The sequence below is a fragment of the Solea solea genome, chromosome 16 (genome assembly GCF_958295425.1).
Source record: "Solea solea chromosome 16, fSolSol10.1, whole genome shotgun sequence".
Lineage (NCBI taxonomy): Eukaryota > Metazoa > Chordata > Actinopteri > Pleuronectiformes > Soleidae > Solea > Solea solea.
In genome coordinates this window covers 9,274,255-9,294,879 of record NC_081149.1, presented here as the reverse complement: position 1 = coordinate 9,294,879, position 20,625 = coordinate 9,274,255, and the positions used below count along the sequence as shown (strand labels likewise).

The 20,625-nt window shown below is 40.3% G+C and overlaps 1 long non-coding RNA gene across 1 annotated transcript in view; it reads left to right on the top strand.

Moving 5' to 3' along the window:
• The first annotated feature begins 618 nt into the window (after nt 1-618).
• Nucleotides 619-20,625, top strand: part of LOC131475926 (uncharacterized) — an 85,510-nt gene continuing 65,503 nt past the window's right edge. The window contains exons 1-2 of the long non-coding RNA XR_009242554.1: nt 619-798; nt 18,888-19,001. This is a non-coding gene — a long non-coding RNA (uncharacterized LOC131475926). The remainder of the gene's footprint in view (nt 799-18,887; nt 19,002-20,625) is intronic.

Below are 20,625 nucleotides of genomic sequence, written 5' to 3'. Positions count from 1 at the left end.
GCTGAACTGGTCACGTCGCTCGTCCGGCTGCCCCTCCTGCCTCCACGGCACGGACCTGTGAGCCTGCTGATAGTTCTGCTTGCACAAAGGCACAGTCAAACACACACTCTTGTACAACCATACAACCATACGCACACACAAACGAATCAGGCTAAGAAGCCACTTGACAGAAGTGAACCTGCATAAACAACAGCTAAATGTCCCCTTTGATCTGTATCCATAGACTGTCATGATGGATGTAGTCTTCCGGTTCTGAAATAAACTCTTGTTGAGAAACTTTGAAATTTGGTTCACTTACATACAAACATTGACAAATTGACATTATGTGCAATTAAAGAAGACCTGAAACAATTAAGACCATTAAATCAAGTGACAATAGGCTCATTTTCCCATAGACCTCCATTCAAACAGTTGTTTTCCCTGGACTACATTCATTTTTATGTACAGTTTGTATCCTAAAACTCCATGGTGGATCCCAAAGGTAGTTATAAACAACAACCACAGCATTTGGTTGTTACACTGACACTGATGTGCAGAACTCAGTATGTTCTACTAAGTATCTGCTTTGCTGTGTGAATTTGCAGCAATGAATGGACATACCCCCCCCCCCCAGGTTAATGGAACCCAGTGGAGTCCTGAAGTTACCAGCAGAGGAGGATGCATTGTGACAGACTTTAAATGTGAAGGAAGAGTCGCCCTCGTCACCCATCACGTCTGAGATGAAACGCCCTGAAAGCAGCCAGTCACCCCGTTGGACACAGCTCAGCTGTTAGAAGAAGTGTTTGACAGTAGTGGCAGGTAATTGACCTTCTCTCTGGCTACCTCTCTTTTGCTCTCTCCCTTTTCCTTCCTTCTTTCTCTCACTCCCTTGCTTCGTGTCACTGCTCTTGCCACACGCTGACCTCACCCACTCGCTCGCCCCCGCCGGCCTCTTGGGTGTTGTCGAGGAGCTAAAAGTCCCACTCCAGTGGGCTTTGTCTGCTTTTGTAGCTTGTTTGTTCGCTCTGTTTTCATGAAAAAACAACTGCTGGTGTGCACTTTCGAATGCTGCGCCACATTGCTGCAAAGGTTAACATCCAAGGTCTCCGTAGAATATTTGGGTGAAGTCAAAGGTCAGGGGAGCAAGAGGGAGTGGACGGAGAAAATCGCTGCTCAGTGGATAAGTAAAAGCAGAGATGCAGGGAGGGAAAAGGGGGCCGCTGCAATTCCATACATTGGTCTTGTTTTTTTATGTACAGTCACATGAAGATTATGAAATTAGAACAGCCACTGGCCAGAGGCTCAGGGGAGACTTGCGCTAGAAGGTTTTCGACTGTATTCCGAGCCTGGATCTGCATGTCTGGGTGGGGAAGGCAGCTGAATTTTTAACAACTTTGATGCACATTTCCATTTCTTCAGCAGACAGTGTCCCATGTACTCATCTCTCCTAACAATGGCGAAATGTCAGCATACTTTCAGGCTGCCCTAAATTAAACATTCACCCTCTGAGTATACAGAGCTTTTCTTGCCATCCACTCCCACACGAGTTTTCTATTTTTCACATTGAAGGCTTTGGCCAAATGAGGAAGAAGACACTTTCTCTCACTTTGGACCAGATGGTTGCTGGTATACATATACATATATATATATATATATATATATATGTATGTATCTATATATCTTTTTTTCCCCAGTATACTAATATTCCAAATGACAGTTGTCTGGCTCACTCTTTTGATATACCCAAGTGTCCAAGCCCTTGATATGTGCAATAGCCAAGACAGTTAGAAACAAGACAGGGCGGGGGGATATTTTATTAATGGGAACTATTAATATTCCATCGCAGTGGGACAATGATGTGTTTCTTTTTGCAGAGGCATAATGAATAACTGAGCGCCTCCATGGTGCCCAATTCCTCAGCATGAATATTCAGGCACTGGTGATGTGTCATGGGAGTGCTGAGAGCCGACCTCTCTCGCCGCGTAGTGGATCACGCCCGAGCATATTGTCTCACCTCACTATCGCTCTCTCGTTCCATCGATGCATATACTCGGGGCATGTGGCTGAAGCCAGTGGCATCGGGGGAACTGAGGCTATAGATCTGATACTTGGCTCTCAATAACGGACCTCTGTAGAAGCCGGATTGATTGATTACACTACTGTGGCTTTGTGTGGGTTTTTAATTGATTGATTAATTGTGGGCTTTGGCTGAGGTGTGATTGATTATGAGTAATCAGCAGTGGGTTGGAGTTGGGCTGTCAAAGCCCACAGAGTGAGAGTTGTGGCTCCTGTACCAAAACTCATTCTTTTATCCAAGAAGTCCACTTTCTCTGATGCTTGGAGCAGCCGCACTCCGTCCTCGCCCCGGTCGCCCCTTTGCTGCCCGGTTTCTGTGCATATGTGTCCGTGTTCATATGTGGCGTTGCCTGGAGCTCCGTAATGTCCTGTTTCTTGCCAGGAAGAGTGTTCAATAACGTCAGGTCTGTTGGCATTCAGCTGATACAACAAAGAGTTTCTCCCAAACCCTCAAAGAGTTATCTCTCAAAGAGCCACGCGGGGAAATAGACACTGCTAAAACATAAAGAGAGCAGGAACAAAGACGGTGCAGAGTGAAAAAGGAAAGAGAGTGACCCTACTGCAGAAACCCTATTCAGATATGACCGAGAAAGAAAGGACAAAAAGAAAGAAAAAGGAAAGAAAGAATCTATTTGGTAACACATGAGAATGTGAAGACGGTCAAAGTCTGAGACAAACAAACATTTCAACAGTAGATGTGTCTTGCTCTACGCTGTTGCACAGAATCGATAAACAACAATAACCTGTGGTCATTTTTTAGCAATAGTTCTCGTGGGCTGAGACTGCAGCTGCTTGGTGCACGGAGGCCATAACACAACACAGTTTTATTAAAACGCGATCAGTGTTATTTCAGGACGTGGACATGCGACAGGTAAACGGATGAATGGATTAACAATCAAGCAAACAGGGAGCCAGCAAATGAACACACTAAAGTACAAATGAGCAAACGAAAACAAAGGACTGCACAAACAATGGAATGAACAAATAAGTGAATGAATCATCGGACGTGGGGAGTGGGAGTGTGTGGGAATCAGTGTGGTTGTATGCAGTTTCCTCACAACACAGTCTCCATTCAAAGTATAGAAATAAAGGCTCTCTCCTTTCATTCTGTAAAGGACAGGTTGAGCATCAGGAGTCTAATCACTCATCAAACTGGGGTAAAACAACAGCAACATATGCTTGTTGTGCTCTGTCAGCTGAACACAACTCATGAGGGAGAAGCAGTCAAGAAAGCCATGTTATGTTTTTATTTTTGACTCCAGGATTAAAGAATAAACCCACGTAAACACACTTTTTTATTTTTTTTCCACAGGATCTCCAGAATGTGAAAATCTCACTTTTATCTAAGATAATTAAAAGTGTGCTTCGTAAACCTGCTGCTGCCAATATGCCGCAGACACCTCTCAATTACAATCTAAACGAATGGGGGACTATAAGACATGCACTATCAGATATTCGTTGTCTGCAGATTGATGTGAGCCAACAAGATGTCATTCGATCCGTTTCCTCCTTCCTGAGTGCACATTTTAGTCACTGCACGGCCCCTGTATGGATTTAGCCCAGAGTAATTTCTGAATCACTTGTCATTTGTTGGGCAGTTTACAGTGGCGCCCTACAAGGCGTCTGATTAAGCACTTGAACAATCAATCTATCTGACTTTTTGATTAATAGTAGTAGCAGCAGTGATATTTTACATGTTAAAATTTAGCTGAATTGACCATGTATACATCGTGTGCATGATAGGGGTGGAAGTTTTTCTCTATCCCAGAGAAATTGATATTATTTTGTACCTAAAATCACCGTAGCAACATGCCATGGTCAGAACTGCTGATATACCTATTGCAACTTGGACGTTTAGGTCTCGCTTGATGAGTGTCTGAGCCGGACATTCATGTTCTTGCTGAGACTGTGACGGTGCAGTGATGTGAGGATGAACTGTGCACTCGCGAAATGCGATAAATGGCAACACGCACCCTTGGCAGCTGTAATCGGGTCAGAGTACAGCCCAGAAAATGTAGAGGACAATATACTGCAGTGGAACAGAATGTGAGATCAGGCACATTGGACCAACATGGACCCTCTTTTATAGAATGAATGTGCGCATGAACCATGTGAGGCTTTAATTTCAAAATGTGACATGTTTTCTTTTTTAAGTCACATCACTTTTAATTCCATCCTTTCAAAGGTCAAAAAAAGAAATTTCAAAAGTCATTAAGGAATAAAAGAGTTTAGCACCTTTTCACACTGAAGATTAAATAGTTAAAATGTGATACTGGGTTGGTCCTTTGTTGTGTTTGCAAGGCGTGTGATTGTAACCTTACTGTTAAAGTTCCACTGTATAAGAATCACTTAAAACCAAACAAATATTTATTTGAAAGCGATTGTAAAAGTTTCCAAACATTCTTAATGGTGGTATATTCAATTCTTGCCAATAAACCCTCCCAAATGTTCCGCACTGGTTCTCTTAAAGTGGTGTGAACACTCTCACAGGGAAAGTAATTGCATCAGCTGCCAGTTGCGCGTACGCTGTTAACAAGAGTGGCCTCGAGGAGAGAAGGACTGATTCATCAGGTGCTGACTGAAGTGAAGAATCACTCAGGTTGTACTTTAGAGTGGAATCTGCCAGCGACGGATCAAAAGGTTCACAGCTGCCCCTCTGCATGTCTGTTCCCCTCCTCCAGGACAGTCCAGAGAGAGATGAGCGAATGGCCCCACAAATCACGGCCATCCGTCAGCCACACATTCCCAGATGTGGTGGATGGTATTAGGAAGGTGGCACCGCAATATATCAAATTCTCGTATTCTGTAGAAGAAAGGTCACAAATCACAGATAGTCAAAGATCACGTTAGACCGAAAGCCTGTTTTTAAAACACTCTGAATCATTGCCTTTTTTTTTTTTGAATATAAAGGAAGGCACGTTCGTTTTCAACTTGTGTTTCCGAAGTATGGCTTCCTGCTGGCCAGGCAGATGTCGTGTTTTGGTGGTGGCAGAACAGCAAGGCATCATGGGACCCGAGAAGCAGAAAATGTGAAGATAGAGGTCGAATTGGTTTATTTTCCACTCACTGAATCCTGGAGCTTTATTTTTTCTAATAATATTTTAAAGGCTATAGTCAATATTTTGCTGAATTACATTTAAAAAAAAGGAGGGATTTTACCAAAATCTCCTGTAGCCCATAGCTTTACAGGTTTATAATTCATAATTTAGTCAGAAGATACTGGAAACCTTTATGTGTAGAACATATGTCGCTTTTCCACTACGTAGTACCACCTCGCCTCGGTACGGCTCGACTCTACACGGTTTGGTTGGTTTCCATGACAATAAAATAACTCCTCAACGTGGGTGGAGTCATCACTGCCGTGACTAGTGACTAGTGAAGGAATCATTAGAATCAGTTAATTAAAAAGATTTGTTCACATAATTGTTGACGTTGGCTTTCAGCAGTGCTGTTGCTAAATACACTAGAATATTGAGATTTACTGTACGTGATAAATGTTGGAGATTAGCGCATGTTTTGAGGATTTTTAAGTTGTTTTAATTGATCTACAATTAGCTATTGTTCGGTTTGACTCTTCCAGTGACGACACTCTCTGACCAATCAGTGGCCGGCAGTGTGATGACGTCACTCAGTGTCGCCTCAGCTCGCGTGGAACCTCGCCAGAGCAGGTAGAGCTGCAACTAATGACTATTTTAATTATCTATTATTTTCACGGTTAATCGAGTAATCGCTTGGTCCATAAAATGTCAGAAAACGTTGAAAAATGTTGATCAGTGTTTGTCAAACATGGAAATGAGAATGTTCTCAAATGTCTTGTTTTTGTCCACAAACCAAAATGTTTCACTTTGAATGATTTCTTTGTTACATGGAGCAATATATTCACATTTAAGAAGCGGAAACAATCAGAAATCTTGTTTTAATAATGAAAAAAGCTTCAAACCGATTAATCGATTATCAAAGTAGTTGACCATGTATTTAGTCATCGATTAATAATCGATTACTTGAGTAATTGTTTCAGCTGTAAGAGCAGGTACCAAAAAAAGTACCAGGTACTATCACTCGTGGAAAAGCAAAATAACTGTGCCATGCCGTGCCAAGGCTGTTGAGTCGCGCTGGGACCTTGTAGTGGAAAAGCAGCTATAGTGTGTTTGTACATGATTTTATTACTTACAGAACAGTAAGAGGGTGATGTGCTTATGGCCTTTAAAGTGACCAGGCTCTCACCAGCTGGCAGGTTTACATAAATCATAAGTGTTGGAAATAATGGCCCTATCATTTTGGCTGATGACGGCCCTGACCCCGTGGTGGACCCCTGTCCTGCGTGCAGTTTACACTCTTGTCACTGACAGACTGCCGTTGGACTGGCACGGACACTGCAGACAAGAGAGGTCCTGTCATGTGTTATTTAAATCAACACCATCAGTAGATAGCCTTAGGTCTGGACTCTGAAAGGATGCACCGCTTAAATTGAATCATTTCCCAAGTCTCAGTCCGTGCTCTCTCTCTCACCTCTGCGGTTAATAAACAACAAGTACAGCTTGTTTGGAATTCTCCATGTCATTAACGACATTCTGACTGGAGGTCATGTTTTTTTTTTTTTAATGTCATCAAATTTGTGCCTCTAAAGTTACAGCGCGGGCAGCGTCAGCACTTTCTTGCGTCAGTAATTTTTCTCAGTCGTTGTCATTTTTACTAACACCTAACTGCTTACTCTGTAAAAAATATATATATTTGCGTGTGGATGTCATTTGTCATCCAGTCGTGCTCTATGCTCTATTATAAGGGAAGGTCCTGCACTAAAAAAACAACAAAAAAAAGTAAATAAAGGGATAGTTCAGGGTTTTTTTGAACTGACCTATAAAAAAGGCAGCTTAAGTAAAAGTTCATTTTGTATATTATAGGGAAATGTACTATATGTACTACATTTGAGTATTGAAAGTACTTGTTCTGCAGGAAAACGACCCTGTGACTGATATGACTTTATTATATTGTTTGGTTTTTAATATTGATGCTACAGTCTTTTAACTGCGATCAAGCTATTTGACACTGAAATTTAACACCGTCATTACAAAGGTTTTACAGTAGAAAAAACACCCTGTGAACTCATGAATCAAGTGGAGTAAGGATATCGTAATCCGGTTTTCAAAATAATATGCAAAGAACGCTACATATGTCAAGAGTGCAATGTAATAAATGTTTTCCATAGGTTCTGGACAAGATAGATAGATAGATAGATAGATAGATAGATAGATAGATAGATAGATAGATAGATAGATAGATAGATAGATAGATAGATAGATAGATAGATAGCTTTATTTATCCCAGAGGGGAAATTGGGTCATCGTAGCAGCGGTACAAATAAGTCAAAAATAAGACAAAAAAGTCAAAAATACAAATAAAATACAATACAATACAAAAAGACTGATGAAGCTGTGATCAGGACATCTATGACTACTAGCATTCTGGAAATTTGACATTTTTACTGTACAGTTTTAGAGGAAATTTCAAATTCAAATCTTCTTCTTGACTGTTCTTTGCTAACAAAGATTAATGGGGTTTGTCCACTCTGGACAAACTTTGAGATTCAATAAATACTATATTTTCCATAGGTTCTGGAAAAGACTGATAATATATGTTCAGGACATCTATGACTACTAGCCCATGGGAAATTAGGCATTTGTACTTTTTTTGAGAAATTAAAAGTCTCACCTTTGCACTTTTAAATTAAAAAAAACAATCTCAACTTTGAGATTTGGGACTTTTAATTCACAATTAAAAAATCTGCTTAAATTCCTGATTACTGTCAACTGTCATACAGTAATCTAGAATTGTTTTATTGATTCATTTACCATTCAAATTACTTAGAGGTTTAGCTTGAAGGCAGGTCATGCACGGATCCTGTCGTATCAGTAACCGCAGTATTAGAATATTACTTTAACTTAAAGGTAAAACTATCGCTATCTTTCCACCGCTGTCCATCAGTGTCCTTGCTCAGAACTTGTCTCGCCAACAACTTCAGAGGAGCACGGGTGGTGTTTGTAGGTGTCGTTATTGTGGAGCAGGAGGTGCATCAGGCTTTGCCTCTGAACAGAGGCCTCTGAACTGCTGGGCCCCTCTGGGGCCCAGCAGCAGAGGCAGTAACGTAGTGAATGCTATCAACCCTTCCTGCTTCCATTAGAGACAGAAACTGGAGGATTACTGCCAGGGACAAGGCTAATGACTGTCATGGCCACAGAAAGCCGATTTACTGAAACTGTGGTAGGGAGGCGTGAAGCCAAAATCTCCTGCTAAGACTCGGCATCAGGGGGGCCTTAATAATAAAGGAGACACTTTGCTCTGTTGTCTTCTTTCGCCGGTGAAAAAAGTTCTGAAAAACACAAAGCAGAGTATGTTTATTATACATCTCTCTTTTTCTTAGAAGTATAAGGCAATCATAAAAAACATAGTCATCCACATAGAGCTTTATTTATAAGGAGAAATCCACAAGAAATGTCATTGTACTTGGCAATAAACATGATTCTGACTCAGAATGTGAGGAAATTAAATGGCTAAATTTAGGATTTAATCTTGAACCTTAGCGTTTCCTTTAATATTGAATTTGGATGTATGCTTCAACAGGTGATGGGATTTTCAACTCTTTGAAGAGAGCTGGGTGTTTTGGTTTCCTCCGGAGCCGTTCAGAAGGATGTGCCCTTCACACAAAGTCATTCCTGCAGGATTGTGCAGAGGTATGACTGTTTATTTCATGCAGCGCAACTCACATGCTCTGGAAAATAGCATTTTCTCTTTATGTTTTCTAATTTATGTTGTTCACACTAAAGCCACTAACTCCTTTAATTTACACTTGAGACACCTCTTATAAAAAGAACGACTGTTCCCAAAGTTCTGACCAATGACCAGAAGAACCACATGCTTGGCAAACATCACATCACCATACATTCACTGGCCACTTTATTAGGTACACATGACTAGTAAAGTGGCAGGAGTGGCACCCTGTTTGTAATTAATCTGCTTCAAGGTTCGACGTGTTGTGTGTGCAGAGATAGTCTTCTTCATATCTTGGCTGTAATTATTTGAGATACTGTGGCCTTTCTGTCGTTTTGAACCAGTTTGACCGTTCTCCTCTGACCTTTAGTAGCACAATTTCATACAAGGCATGTTTTCACGTAGAGAACTTATCAGATATTTTATCTTTTTTTCCGGACCATTCTCTGTAAACTTGGTACCATGTTCAAAGTCATTTAAATTCCTTTTTGGTAACACTTTACACTTGCAGTAGAATAAGGTAATATTATGGTAATACCATCTTATTTGTAATGAAATTGTGTAAGAGAAAAATCTTACTTTCAGTAATATCTACACAACAATTTGTCAATGGGAACGATTACAGGCTTCAATCAGTGCAATATCTTCAAATCATAATGTATAACTGACATATTATAAAATTGAAATTCAGCTCTCCTTATGTCTGACACACATTTTTCTTTTGTTATTACAAAGCCATCACTTAGCGATGAACATAGAAATAAGATGATTTTACTATCATATTACTTCCCTAGAAATTATTAGAATTTCTTATTCCATAATATTACCATATTGTTACTGTACTGTAAAGATTTAACTAATAATAATAACAATACAATCTTATATATTATATATAATTATATAAAGATAAATCAAGCAAAAAGGACAAATTCAACAAAGTAGATTGGGTTTCAAAAAAGAATATCAGAGTTTAAAATGCAAAATACAGAAAAAGAATGCTGTTGCTTGGTTGGAACATTAGTTAATTTTTTGAAAATGCCAAAATTCACTGAGTTGCTGCCTTATGATTGGCTGATTAGATATTTCCATGAACACACAGTTAGAGCAGGTGTGCCTGATAAAGTGGCTTGTGAATGAAGTGAAAAGACAGAGACAATGACTTCTCCTCCTCTATGCCAACACATGTGATGAATGTGTTTAAATGTTAATGCTGGGACTTTGCAGCGTCTGGAGTTGTCTTCCACGCGACGCCGTCAGGAGACACTTTAGCTCGGTGACATTTAAGAATATCTGATCTGAGGAATTTCTTATCGTTCACCGCTGCCTCTCCTATTCTCTCCATTTTCTCTCCGTCCGGCTGTCTCCTCCTCCTCCACAGTCAGAGTTGTCCTCCCCTGCTCCCTCTCCAATAACACACACACACACACACACGCCTCAGCATTGATTTCACCAGTTCAGTGTCCGGGGGCAGGGGAGAGCACTTGTGGAGAAGTTTGTACAAGTGATCCCAGGAGGGTTTGAGATGCAGGACCCACTCTCCTCTCTTTCTCAGCCTCCCGCTCTCTCTTGCGACCTTTCACACTCTTCATCATCTTTCTTCTCTCGCCCCTTTTGTTACCACTGGCTGAATATGCATTTTCTGGATAAGAGTGAAGGCAGGAAGGGGAAAAAAAAGGGAAAAAGGTGGACTTTGCTGTTCTGCTGGTCTGAAAAAAAACTCTTTTATCCCAGGAGGAAATATCTTGGTTGACTTAGCAGTAGGACGTGTGGATGGTAGACAGTGTGTGTGTCACAGATTGGTGCCATTTCCATTGTCCCCTCAATACAGATAGATGTAATTTAAGGCATGTTCAAAATAATACTTAAATAAGTAATGTCTACGTCTTTCATCAACATAAGTATTTTTCTTAAATTAATTGTTGATCATATGATTTGTACTTAAGCTTTTAACAGAGCGTATCGCCGACGACACTTTGCATTATCGTAGTTACGCGACGGTTTGTGCTACCAGAAAAAATCCAACAGTTTCTGGAAGCGGAGAAGCCAACATGTGGTTATTACGGTAATTTCACTTGCGCTGTTTCAGGAAGCCGGAGAAATAGCGTCTATGCCATAGAGGAGAAAGTGGAAAGAACACCTGTAAAAATGTCCAAAATTTACAACGACAATGTTTTTCTAAATGAACCTGCAGTAAATTGTAAATAACTGCCAGATATTGCAAGTTATTCTGGATAAATGGGCAAAGGCACAAAACATTTCGCCACAGGAAATATAATATTTCATAACGTGAAATTATCATAAATTCATCCTACGGGCCTGATTGGACACTCTGGTGGGCCAATTCTGGCCCACGGGACGTACGTTTGACACCCCTGGTGTATATTTATAGTGTTTTTATTCTCTTATTCAGCTGATTGTTTGTTTTTTTTGGTCCATAGATTTAACATTTTGCTCAGTTCTCCCAGCCCTCTTAACACTGTTCCCTTGGACTGCAGCAGGCAGCTGCTGAAGACTTAAGTGTTTCCCTCAGGAGTTGTTGGAGACCAAATAAACTCTTAACAACAAAGTGAATGTTGGAGTTTGGGTTGTCAGAAAAACATTAGACTCAATCAGTGGTAATTTGTCAGCATTTAGTTCACAACAGTCGTTTCCACTGTTTGTACATGTTTAATTCAGAACAATCACATGTACATACATCCCATCACTTTTATTCCATGCTTTCTTCTTTCTCTTCTTCTTTAAAAACAATAACTAGGCCAAGGTCATTTGAATCATTTGAATTGTATTGATTTAGGATCATAACTATTTCAAAATAATGTAGAATTAGCATTCATAATGTCAGTGACATTTACTATTTGCTGGTATTTTTCTTTAATGGATGCAACGGATAAAGTGTGATGCACACAAATGTCCACTGAAAATAACAGATAAAGATCGATTTAGAGCAGACACACAAACACAAACACACCCACACAACAGACAACACCATTTCTGTGTGAAGCAGAGAGGTAGAGAGAAAGAAAGAGAAAGAGAACGATTGCATAAAATATAGAACTGAGTGGCTTTTGGTTGAGGGGAGTATTAATTCCAGTCTGCTTGTGTGTGTGTGTGTGTGTGTGTGTGTGCTTTAGTGTAATTTGTGGTGATACCAATATTAGAGTAGAGCACTTGGACAAAGATGGAAGGGTGGACAGCTGCACAGATGGATTCATTTTCAGGAGCACGATACACTTAACTAAGATAGATGTTTCAAAAGAGTCTTCATCCTGAAGCAGAGAATAAATACAAACACAATCCCCCTGCATTTTGTCCTCCATTCTTCTTCTTCTTCCTTTGTCTCATCATCTATTCCCTTCCCCCCTTGTCTTATTTCTCACAGTGTTTCAGACTGTTAAAATAAAATATAAAAAAACTCCTGTTGAGGCACAAATAAGCAGAATAGGGGTGGTGATAATACGACCAAAAAGGTTGTCACAATAGAAATCAGTCAGTATAGACAATTGTGATAAATGTCTCCAAGACAGAGTGAAAGAAATCAGTTAATTGTTGTTGTTTTTACTTATAGCAGAAAATACCTAACTATAACAATGACTGAAAAACATTTCACAGTTTCACATGACTCATGGACATGTATTTGGATTCAAATAAAGATTTTGAACTACTTTCACTAATAATTAATAATAAAATGCTGCCCCACTGCATTTAAAATGTAAACTAAAATGTCATTGGTAGATACTGGTGGTAGAAGTTCACCAAGGGTTTTGTAAGGTACATATTGACTTTTTATTTTTACTTTATTATTATTGTTATTATTATTACTTGAATGTTATGATCTAGTGACGAGAATCACACAACCACCTGACCGGAGCTTGTGCCAAAAAGGTTTGCATTCGGCACTGTTGTTGCTAAATACACATGACTCCTCTGTTAAATGATGAGATTTTAGACATTTCCTTTGCTAAATGTTGGAGATTAACCCACGTTTTCAGGATTGCTAAAGCAGTACTTCACCAATTTGCATTTAGCTTTGTATTACTAGAAAATTGGATTCCCAACCTCAAAGAGTTGAGAAATATCTTCCTTCTTGTTAGCAAAGATGGTGGACACTGTTTACATTCTGGGAATGACGTCCCGTCCCCCTACGAGTGGGTATAAAAAGTGCGGAATTAGCGTTGGACCAAGTGTCACTGGTGGACATGTAACAAAACAAAGAATGAAGATATTTTTCAAAAATACTACCCCTATTCTAGTAATACAAAGCTAAATGCAAATCGGTGAAGTATTCCTTTAAGCATTTTTAACCGATCTACACTTCGACATTGTTCGGTTTGATACTTGTGCCTCTTCCTGTGACGACACTCAACAATAATAATAATAACAACAATAATCACAATAAGCTCATTATGCAGGGCCCTAAAGAAATCACACTGTTTGGCACTTTACTTTGATGCCTAACTGAAGGTTTCTAACCTTTTGTACATGAGCGCAATAAACATTTCAATTTATGAAAAAAGTCGTGCCAGAGAATCGTGATTTCAATTCTAAGCTGATTCACATTTTTTCCAGAACCGGCAGCCCTAATACAATTTATATACCAATATAATTTAATACTTGTAATAACTGTATTACCATATCTCCATTACTGGAACCCTGTTCAGGTTAGGGCCTATTACTACCCTTGGTAGTAGTCGTAGTAAAATCTACAATGATTTACATTTATTACTTTATATATTATTAATTAATAAATAAAGGAATATTTTAAGACTAAATTCATAATTCATTCAGGAACACCACAGATTTTAAATATTACAGTAGAGTGGCCAAAATTATAATAATCCACTAGTTCCACTAGCATTTTCCGTAAACCCATGAGGAAATCTCTTTGTATTTTTGTTTACATGTCAACATAGCAACTGTAAATGATGTCGATATTTCTGTTTGTAATTTAAAAAAAACAAAAAACTGTACTTCACAAGCTGTAATGTCTTCATGGCCATCTGATGCATTTTTTCTTTCTGAAATCCTTGTATATTTGTGAAGGAGGGAAAGTCTGGCGGAGGATTAGGGGAGAACAGCAAACTGCCAAAATCTGCACAGCCTGTCAGAGTTTGGAAAAGAAAGAGACAGGAGAGGGAAAAAATGTCAAGAAGGAGACTGCAAATGAGGCTTGTTTAAGTAGGGGGATCGATAGGGATGCAGGAAAAGATGTTGTGTGCATCGATGATAAGTGTCCCTGGACAAACACGGGAGGATAGGTTATGGAGGAGGTGTGTGTGTGTGTGTGTGCGTGTGTGCGTTGGATGGATGTTAAGCGGTGAAGATAGTGTGGGAGAAATGAAGATAGAGAGTGTGGCCCACAGGAAGCTGCAGGGACACAATACATTTTTTTTTCCTCGGGCAGTTTTTCAAAAGCAGTTGTTGCTTTGTTGTTACTCGAAAGCAGGGGCTTCAAATTAAGATGAAGCCGCTCTGTGACTGAGGGGGGAGAAAGAATCTTGGAAGATGTAGACCTAAAGATATGGGTCTAAAGGACATTAAAAACAAATCCATATGCTTTATTTCGACAACATCCCTTTCACATCATGTTTTATGTGAAATGTGTATACACAATGACTCTGACAGTGAACAACAGGCGGTGAAATCCTCCAGTGAATATGAGGAAACAACTGTGTTTTAACAAGCTAACCTTGTAAGACCTTGTAAAATCAATAAAAAGTGCATACTTAACACATATTATTGGACATTAGGAAATAAAGGACATTAAAAATAAGAAATATTTCACCCACAAAAAGGAAACTACTTCATTTTAAGGTCCTGTATAAGCTGTAATTAACCAATAATAAGCCACTTATAGGACCTAATGCTATGCTAATCAATATAGGTGTCACTAAATAATTAACACAAATGTTTTAAGCTGTTAATATTAATGAGCCTTGTATAAGATTTTATGACATGATTATTGGTTATGATATCAACATCAATAAGTCTAAATAGGTGTTAATAAAAGCACAATTAACTTATTTATGTTGCATTAGAGCCAATAATGCACTTATTAACCATCAATTAGCCACTTATAAGACCTTGTAAAATGCTTATTATCACATTTTAAGGATGAACTTTAGTTTAATCATGACTCATAATGGCTGCTTGTTTTAATGTGAACTCTCTAAAGGCTTGATAATTATTTTAAGCTGCTGCCCTTTGTGTTATTTTGCTCCCTGTCCCATTGTCTTTTGCCAGAAGACATGATTGTTGGGGACAGCCCTTCAGCAGTCGTCCATGTCACACAGACCTTATGAGGGACGCAGTATTCACTGCAGGACCCATCACAGCAGACCAGCTCCAAAAAAAGCCCTGATGCCACCACCGTCACCGTATTCATGACGACCTTCGTTTTGGAAGTGTATTATTTATTTGCGCCGCTCGTTTCCAGCTGGTTGCACTCGTACACGGATCCACCTATTTTACATGTACATATATTGGAGTGAAGCCTTGAGACGGAGAAGAAGACAAGTACACTGCGTCTCCCCAGACTCCATGTCAGTTGTGTTATTCAGCTGCTTTTCTCTGAGCAACCGGCTCGTGTGGTGTTGACCCTGGGCTTATGGATGAGCAACTGAGAGAAGTTCTCTCCCACTGTGTAGTCATGATGCCATCAATCACTGATAGCAGATAAAGCTGGATGTGACAGGGAATGTGTACGTGTAAGATTCTCATCCACTTCTGAAACTTTTTCTGTGGGCACTACTCTGTGTTTTCAGTCAGACTCGAATCTGTTTGCAGTTGTCTCACTTTACTAGCGCAATATGGCTGTTGCCTCCTCCAATCACTTCCTTATGGGCGACGCAAGATCTAAAAAGCACTTTATTGTAATACACAGAGAAAGTCTGGATTTATTTTGATTTTATGGCTGTAGAATTGTCAAAAAATGTTCAATGATTGAGTGTTTCTGCCCCTTTCTGCTCCGTTTTCCAAGATAACTTTCACTTTCGATGTCTGGCAGTTGTTCAACCATTTAGGAATTACGGTACTGAGAAGCTCATGTCACAAATGTGTGACGCACTGGTGAATCTTGTCTGTGATTAGACGGTCGCTCTGCGGCAGTCCTGACGGCTACTGTAAAGACAATTTTATGGACAAAAAGCTCTATTTCTCTGCTTTCTGATATCCATCCATCCATCCATCCATCTTCTACCGCTTTATCCACCACATGAGGGTGGTGCCAATCTCAGCTGACATAAGGCAGAGGCTGGGTACAACTGGGACAGATTGCTAGTTGAATTTTCTAGATATCACAAACGGTCTAGGAGTTACGGTAATGAGAAGGGTAATAGAAGGGTTAATGTAAGAGATATCTTTTTATTTTCATTTAAAAGTTACACAATACCATTTTACACAGAAATTTGGTATTACTGTATAACAATTGCTCTAAGACAGCAAGGGAAGCTCAGCTTCCTCTAAAACGTCGTCAAACATGTACTGTGTTACTCACCGTGCACTAGAACGCGATTAGAACGTGCCAGATTATCATGATTTTCGTATTCTCGTAGCAGCCTCGACGGTGATTGGACAAATGCGCCAAAAACGTCACTTTCACGGAAGCTCAGCTTATCTGGGAGTCTACGGAGCGGTGGGCGGACGCTGGGCTCCTGCTTGATGAGTGGAGCAACGGTGTGAAAGGCGGGACCAGTTTTTTGATTGACAGCATTGCAGAAACATACACGACAGCAGAGCCTTCTCTGCCTCAGTCCTGTGTGGATTTTGCGAGAGAAGTCTGTCGACAAACAGCTGGTCGTTGTGTGTTATTACTCGCAATATACACTCTAAATAAAAACACTATTATAGCATTTCAGTTTTACACAGTTACATAAACCCGGTTTTAAAGACCTGCAATTGCCACTACTGTATAATAAAAGAAGTCGGGTGAGTCCATGTTGTGGACTTGTACACAGTTTATATAAGGTTGTGTCAGGCTGTCCAACAATGGGATATTGATTTTCACAGGACAACATGTACATACAGATATTTCTTGATCGCTGTCACTGCATGTTTATCAGCAGCTTGTCTCTGATGTGTTCACACTGACAATAAGACAGATTAGTTGCCACAGTGGGATTTATTTATTTATTTGGAGGCTGATGGCAGGAGAAGGAGAGGATTCTTCAGTGTTTGTCTTCACTGCTTTCCATCCAGCTTTAAAAATAGTCACACGAAGAGTGACAGTGAGCCATCATGGCATGTCTGCCGCTGAGATCAGCTCTGTGCTGGAAGCGGCTGGAAACCCCTCCTGTCTTGCCATCGATGGAGAGGGGGGGGAGAAACGCTGTTTGTCATTATTGTCCACCTGGCTAATGTGTTTGTCGTGGGCTAATCTTGTTGTGAAGGAAAACAGATGTAGGGCCTTAATCATGTTGGTACACAGCATATTTAAGATGAATCACCGTTTGGCTTGCCGTCAGCGTTTCTGCTTTACTCCACTGACTAGGGTGTGGTTAAATGTCTCATGCCGTCTCTAAAGCAGAGGTCCCCCACCTTTCCGTCTACTCTGACGTGTGGCTCCATCTTCTTTTTTATCCCAAAATGACTCGCCGTCTTTAAATTCTCACTCCTCCTGCAAATGAAGTGGGCAGGATGGCGGTTGGTTGGCTGATGGAGCTTATTAGAGGTGTTGATAATCAGAGACAAACACGATATGGGGGTTTGAGAGCGTCGGAGAAGCAGCGGGCGGGCCGGATAACAATACAGATGTCTCTCTTCACAGTGGCAAGATGCCCTTGAGAGGACAGAGGCAGAAAAAAGTAGAGGACGACTCGGAGAGAGGATGGGGGGGCAAATGAGACGGAGGAGAATGTTGAGCTGTCATAGATGCAGCAGTGATGTCACTTTGGTTCCTCTCCATCAGTGCGTTTGACTGAGCAGAGAGGCAGATCCACATGTGTGAGCTGAGTGAAACTCTATGTTTATGATGGGATAATTGTTTGTGGCCCTCCTCCTCCTTCTCTCTTGTCCTCTCATCTCCTTCCTTTTTCCCCACTGTCCCTTGGGTGTCCATTTAGGACATGAGGAAGTACACATCTTTATTTATAAATCATGGAACTCCCATATCTTCCGCTTGGCCTACTTGCTTACAATAACCGTGCAATTCATTGGTATTTTCCTTTGAGTTTTTAGTGTCACAGAAGAAGGAATATTTATTTTTTTTCTCCTGCATGGTTTTCATTGAAGGGGTTTCAAACTGTAGTGCGCATGAAGAAAGTGTACATATTCACCTGTGAGCGCTCTTTCAGATCTACTCGTCCCTGTGGTATCCCCAACACCACACTGTGGGTTATGTCTCATTACATACAATGAGCCAAACGCTGCTTTAATAGGAGACTGGTTGCTTGAAGGAGACAGCCTGTCTTTCATCCCTCAACAGGATCATGTCCACATTTGGCCTGGAGGAAGAGGAGAGGGAACATAGTGAACCTATCCGTCCAGTAGAAACGGACGGCGCCACCATGGCATCACTTTGCAGTAGCTTTCTGGGCTTTCAGTTGTTGCTGTCGTTCCAACTGCAGCACCGATGTTCCCTCTGGTCTTGGATCGCTCTGCATCGGCCTTTTTCCTGACAGTAGTTTTCCCATAAAACGTCTTTTGTTTGCAACCAAAACCTGTTGTTGCTGCAACTATTTAGCAAGCTAGTATAAGCTGTGACGTTGTGTTCTGAGCATGTGTGATTAATGCACGGAGAGGGGCACGCGCATATGGCAGTTTGATTGATGCATCACGATCCAATTAATGTGTTTGGGTTTTTTACAGGCCTGTCTGTTCCACAGGTGACTGACATTTTTCATTTTTGTGACAATGCATTAATTAATTGGTTACAATCGGGGTGTGAAGAGGATTTTAATACAATACATTAAAAAATGCCCCAGAAAATGATCTCCCCCCCTGCCTTTAATACGGGTGCGTTCCTACATTTCATCCCTTATTTTCTGTTTAGATGTGATCCTTCTCATACACTATATTTTATTCTAAAATGTAATTTCTATTGTTATATATTGCTTTTATTTATTTATTTTCAGACAGCATATGAAGCTGATTTGATGTGTTCATGGGGACAGCTGTGTTTGGTCACACCTGTAGCTGACTGCCAGCTCCGGTACTGTTGTTATAGAAACCTCATCAGCTCATAAAAGGTAAGGAAAGGATCTTTTATTGTCATTACACAAATAAAATTAGGCTCTCATTTGGAGGGTCATAGGACATTTGTCAGGTTTGGTATATAACATGCTGATATTGCATGGAGAAAAATAATATAAAATCCCAAAAAATCTGCTATTCTGCTCAATAAATAATGATACTCTACAGGTTATATTTCCTACTGGTTTTCCTATATTTCTTTATTATAATAAATTATAGAGCCGCGCCATTTTAATGTATGTTGTGTCAACAAGGTCCCGAGGAGGCAAAGTTTTCAAAGATTGTAAGTTGAGACGTGGCAATGTGGGAACAGGGCTGGGGATTTGTAGACGGTATTATACACACTCTGATACACTGCATGCTAGAGGAAACACCTTGAGCCTTTGAGCTTGGCTTTATTAGATTAAGGTTTAAAGTGGTGTTGTTACAGCTGGTGTAAGACTTTATGTAATCGTACAGCTGGGGACAGTCAAGCAGCTGCAAACCCACACAGAAAACTACAGAAAGTTGCATACATCTGTAACTGGTATAAAAACAAACGTGTGCAAACAAAGGTTGCTCTTAGTTAGTTAGTTAGTTAGTTAGTTAGTTACCTGAGAGCAACAACAGTCACAAACTGACGGTGAAGACCTCCTCCACTTAGAAATTAACTTTACCCTTATGATATTTTTCTGTGTTCTGTCACAGAAATGCACCAAAATGGAGAAGGAGATGTTGAGCATTGTTGAAAATAAAGTTTTATTCAAATAAGTATACATTATAATGTATACAATGACAAAAAGCACAAGGCCTAATAAACTATGCCAGGGAGACCAAGGAAAGAAAATACAAGTCACTAGTTTGTGTGATGGCGCCGCGTGTAAAACAAAGTCACGGCAGTTTCATGCAGCCGTGCAGTGATGACTCCGCCCACTTTGAGGAGGAACTCTATTGTAATGGAAAACGGTACTATGTAGTGGAAAAGCGCCGCTAGTGTGTTACATCTGCCAACTGTAACGCCCGCTGGGTCGTTACAAAGGGACTATTATGGTATATATATGGTTATTTAGGTTGGAGGGGAAAAAAATCGGGGATTAGGATTAATTTACTGGACATTATAAATACTCAGTGCTGCACTTACACAGACATGTCAGCATTGCTATTCACAAAACGATGCTGTTCGTGAGTCCATGTCTCTTCAACACTGCAGGTCAGTGCTTATTAAAGAGTCGCTGTGCTAAACCACGCCAGATGGTGTAAGTGTTCAATAGCAGAGGAGGCCAAGCCAAGTCAAGTCCATTTTATTTATATAGCACCGTATTATAACAGAAGACCTCCCAGGGCTCTGGACTGTACAGAATAATATTATTTACCCAGAACCAACATTCCCCCGTGAGTATGAGCACTCACAGGGAGAGAAAAAGAGACTGCGGGTTATGACAGTAAATGTGGTCAGGATTGAATTAACGTAAAGAGAAGTAGATTTTAGCGTCATAGATTTAAGACTGATTTTATTAGGTGAGCTGTTTGTTAAGATTATGTCTGCAGTGACAGCCTTGTTTTCAGTTAGGACAAGTGTCTTTGTCTCATAGTAAGTGTCCACTGGGGTGACGGGTGGGATCGCCACATTTACCAGCATTG